Source organism: Polyodon spathula, chromosome 17 (genome assembly GCF_017654505.1).
Source record: "Polyodon spathula isolate WHYD16114869_AA chromosome 17, ASM1765450v1, whole genome shotgun sequence".
In the NCBI taxonomy this organism is placed as follows: domain Eukaryota; kingdom Metazoa; phylum Chordata; class Actinopteri; order Acipenseriformes; family Polyodontidae; genus Polyodon; species Polyodon spathula.
In genome coordinates this window covers 2347302-2352919 of record NC_054550.1, presented here as the reverse complement: position 1 = coordinate 2352919, position 5618 = coordinate 2347302, and positions in this window count along the sequence as shown.

Genomic DNA, 5618 nt, shown 5'->3' with positions numbered 1-5618 from the left:
ACTGTTCAGCACAATTTAAGTGTTTTAAACACCCTTGACAAATTGTGACAATAAAGCCAATGTTAATGAAAAATCTTTTTTATTTTTGGAGGCAAACAACTTGTCTGATAAAAGTTTGGTATGTATAGAATTGCCCAATATTTACATTCTGCAGGGGGCCCTACCCTTTGGTGAAAACTAAATGGGAATGTACTGTATATATTATGAAAGCTCTTGATACATTGCTAGTGTATTGCACACTAGGGATAGGAAAGAGTTTGAGCTAATATCTGCACGCAAGAAAATGTTGTTTGAACCCCAGTCTTGCTTGGGGATACAAGTCTGGCGGTTTACATCAAGAACGTGTGATAGGGTCAGCAAAATTCTGGAGTTCACAAGATGCAAACCTCAAAACACTTTACATTTGTTTGTTCCCTTGCACTGGATTAAAATGTGGTTTACACTCAATTTATTCTACTTTGGCCACTGAAGCACTTGTACAAGATTGTCTCAACTGAGTTTACTAACTCACAGCTTTGCTGCTCATAGTTGCCTTTAAAAGTAGATAGAAAGTTTGCCTTCTCACCAAAAGCCAGATGTTAATGGAGTCAAGGGTTGAACGAGTATGACAAAAACAAATGAGGCTCCGCAGAACTTTCTTTGAAAAGCAAGGTCTGTGAACACTTTTTAACTATGTTTAGATGGTGACTTTGCAACCTAAGGTAAAGATAACTGTCACCCGCAATGTTTAACTAGTTGTACAGCTGAGTAATATGAAAAAAATGGGCAACTTTATTTTAGTCATGGTCTCTTACTTCTTATAACTTGGCTTAGTCTGGTCTGAATCAATGCTTTAGCACAGCAACTAGATTTCATTGAGCCCTGGTTGCAGCCGCGATAAGCTTTTATCCGTCAGATGGAGATAAAGAATTGTTCCTTTTAGACCACGTTCTAATTATTTTGACAGCCCTTATTTAGGACCAGGGCTTTGCCACCAACTGATAGCCATTGTTCAGTAATATCTGTTTGTTTTCCATTGTTTGAGTTGCAAACAGTTTTTTTTTTTGGAGGGCTGCATCTACACATTGGGGTTTGATTGGATTGTATGCATTTCAATAGGTAATTTCAAGGAAAGTGCTGTATCAGGAGACGGAAAGCGTTCACTAAATATAGAAAAAATAAATAACTGTAAAACTTTAACTAAAATTCATGCTCACGTTTTTTTGTTCTGAACAATTTCATTTTTTATTTAACCTGACTTAAAGATCCCATTGACAATATCTATCTATCTATCTATCTATCTATCTATCTATCTATCTATCTATCTATCTATCTATCTATCTCTATATATATATATATATATATATATATCTATATATATATATATATTATATATATATAAACATTTCAAGAACGTGCAGAAACATTTTTGAGAGGATCACCAGCGTTACACTCTGGACTATAAATATTTATTTATTGCTTTTACTTCAAAGCTTTTGGTTTTGCTTCAAAATAAGCTCCCTTTCATTGAGAAATATTGCTTTGTTTAATCAGCATTCACATGGTGCAACGTTTGCCTTCACAACTAAACAAACTTTAGTTGCAATAGAGAAAGCCAATACAAGTTTTAAATGTTGCTCTTTTGTATTATATATGTTAGGCGGGGACAAAAACTAAACTTCCTTTGTTCATAAAGTGCTTAAGAACGCCTGCAATGTATATTCTGTACACTGTTTTAATTGCAGTGTTGAATTGATTATTAATTAAATGCTTCCTGAGAGTTTCACTGACCACCTGTGCATTTATAACACCAGTTATCAGATTGTTAGCTGTTGAGTCAATGGGAAGTCAATCATAAAGATTATTTCTTATCATCTTTTGCACACACATTGTATACAATGGATTATGTCCCATTTAACATTGTAATGTATATAGCCTACACAATAATATATACACAATGATTTGTAAATAATTCAGGTGTATACTACATATGGTACAGACACACATATATTGTTTTAAATAGCTGTATGATGGCATATACTAGCAAGTTTATATATGTGTCTATATGTTCACAATAAGGTTAATGTAAACCCCTGCTTGTATTTATTATAAGTGTGCACCAGCAAAATGATCTCGATGCAATTTATTTACTCAATTTAACAAACTGATAAACATGTACAGCTATTTCTTATCATGGTTAGAACGGGGGTATAATAATAACATAAAGAAAAACTACTTGACAAACAAATATTGCTAGTGGCTACACTTTCTGTCTTCACTTGCTTAATTACAGTATATGCTTTACAAACTGCTGTTGATATGTAATACACACAGACTCTTTCTTTTTTTCAAAGAACAACAAGAATACTATGACACCTTGCATTTATCTTACAGTTTAAGACTTGAGACCCCTGGGGTAATCCCCGACAATGACTATGAGCGTTGTAACCCTGTGGTAACACACAATACAGGGGAGTGGGCTTTTGACACCTAAACTCATTTCATAGGCACTGAGTCATATCTCAGAGCACTGCACCTCATGGGGACTAGATGTCAGTGTGTCACAGTAGACTTAATCCTTGTCATTCATTATCACTGGCTTTAATCAAAGTGAAGTGAGGTTGATGGTCTCAGCCCGGCAGGTGGTATGTGCAATACAAAACCGCAATGTAATTGGATGTAATTGGCAGTTATTGCCTTGTATTGAATAAGCGAGAAATTGAAATGGCCTCTCAGTCTTTTTAAAGGGCCATGGTAGAGGGGAGTCTGGTATTGTGTGTTCTCATATCTGGTAAGCTTTGAGGATAAATGGAGGGCTGTGTTATAAGTTTAATCAGATGTTCTCATTTTACAAAAACCACTTCAAAATTAATTCTGCCTTGTGAATTAATGTTTGATTGTTCTTTAATTGGAAAAGGTGTAAAATGTGTCATGAAGTATAAATAAATAAATAAAGTTTTGGTTGGTGAATTTAAAAAATAAAATAAAAAGATTCCATATGAAATCTAGCTCAGCTGAATTAACATTTATTCATATTATACCAACAATTAAAAGATTCATTATTTATTGAAAAGAGCCACATTTTTAACTGCATGTAACATTTATACAAGAAAAATAATATTCAGATTTTGAGTGTTTGAATGTCATTGACTCCCAAACCAGAGTCTGTAGCAAGGGCATGCATGAAAATGATTCTAGCTGAAATAATAAAATATGTTACAAACAAGTATAACAAAACATTGCATCCCTTGTATGTCTAATTAAAAAATCCAAAGACATTCCTGCAACAATTATTCAAAACAATACATTGTTGGCACAATGTTGTCACTAGTGTGAGTCGCTTCTGAGTCATGGAATTTAGTCTTCGAAGAGCACTGAAGCTCCACTCAGATTGTGTAAATTACACCTGTGTTCGGTTTTAAAAATGGTAAAAAAAGAAACAAAGCCAAAAACTGAATTACAATTTACACCACGTCCAAATGCTTTTACTTTGTGGAAGCATACCAAGACTTGTTCTCACAAGAAAATGAAAGCAAAATGACATTTGAGAAACCCAGAAGAACGACTATTTCCTGAAAAAGCAACACCACCATCAGTCCTGGACATCTGACAAGACTAATGTTTGCTTTGAATGCTTCAGAAATCCAGCTGAGACCAGATAGCATATGCTTGCCGGTCTTATCAAAGTTTCTTTCAGAGCCACTGGCTCATAATAACCTGCACACACTGTACTACATAAGTATTGCTGGTATTTGGCAAGGGGCCCCTTAAACCCGAATGGCAAAAAATATTGATGTGTTTATGGTACTAACTCGGGAATGCTAACCTTGTATTTGAAATGGGTGAAATAATGATCTCCTAGCTCAATTAAAACGTTTTTATATTTAACGGTCTGTGTGCAAGTGTGTGTGAAGGGAAATTCTGAAATGCAGCATGTGCTATGATATATACCTGAACAAAAAGTTTAACATTCCCTGGGTGTTTAACTGCTGGGTGCATCATTTTTATTAAACTGTGATGGTGTATGAGTCGCCATGTTCTAGAACAACCAAAGCAGAACATTCCATTTCACCTTCCAAATGTTGCTCCTTGGAGGCCAAACGCAGCACACCTATGACCCATTAGGGGAAATAGCTTCCATACTACGGCTATGCATAACATGGATAGGGTTTTTAATATAGGGTTAATGAGACATCAAATATGGATTGGCTTGGTTATTGTAGTCCCATAACATTGTGATTTGAAAGGGATTAGGAAGGGACAGGTGACTAATTTCCTATTGCCCTGCACTTTTATCAAAGTCAAGCAAAGAGATGCTGATTGTGGATTATATAATAACAGTAATGCAATAATCATTTTAAAAAGGGTATCTATATTAGAAGCACCACTAATCCTCTATATATAGGACAGGAAAATCAGATTGTATTCATCAGAAAGAAAAACATGTTCTTCATAAATATTTGGGATTATTTGACCAAATTTAGTGGGGGGTGACGTTGCCCTCCAGAATCCTGCTAATTTTGTTTAGCTCTAGTTTAGCCAGCCTGTATTCTGATTCAAATTATATTCAGGAGTCTTACTCTACATGTACAACAAGGTCAACTTGCTCAAAAGCACTCCTTTGTTATTTCTTCTGTTGCTGAGAATAATCTGTGACATTTTTGAGTTGCCTTTGTTTAGTAAAAGAATAACATTAATCAGCAATGTATTTGTGGAGTTTATTCCAAAATAAACAATATTCCTCATGGCAGCAGCCTCTGGGAAGAGTAGACCAACTGTCATCGTTCATTCTAAATATAAACGGTGGAACAGTAAAGGGGGGGTTGGATGAAAAACAAAAATTCAATAAAATTGCTAAAAACATCATAATTAAACAAAGCAGGCAAAGTACGGTTATAAGAGGGAATACAGTATTACTACAATCCTGCCTCACTGGAACAGGCGTGGTTGTATTGTTAACACTAATCCTATAGTCAATATTGGATCGAGGGACTTAAATAGAAAGGGCTTGGCTGGTAGATGATAAAAGAGGGGGTTTATTCTGCATTTAGTCACAATTTTCACTTCTCAACAAGTGCTTTATCTTCGACATTTCCTCCAGATACTGGAACTGCAAACACCTGCCTTCATTGAAACTCTTGCAAGACTTTGTTGTTTCTGAGCACTTATCTCCTTTGTTGAAGGATGTGGTGCTTCGGTTCACTGTATACCCAGTACTGCTCTTTGAATTGCGTGCTTAATGCATTTTTATCTTTAAATAAAATGTCTGATTGTTTTTGTGTGTCAGTGAGTATGGATTACATAACTACTGTATATGAACCTCAATGAAATAATACATCAGATGTAGAAACCTCCCCTTAGGAACTGGCATTATGGTTTTCGTAGCATCATTACAGAATTCAGTATTTCATATTAATTTACATCACTGCCTTTGACAACATTATGGAGACAAAGCCAACTTGTCACTGTCACCAGAGCATACTTTTTAACCCTATTAAACCTGTCGGATGGCTCCACCAATCAGCAACAGAGAGAGATTATGTTTATTCTTCCACTGACACAAATATCACTTCTTTGCCAGTATGCTTTCTGAAAGTATTGGCGCTCCACTTGTTTGGTGTGAAAGGAACAAGTTTTAG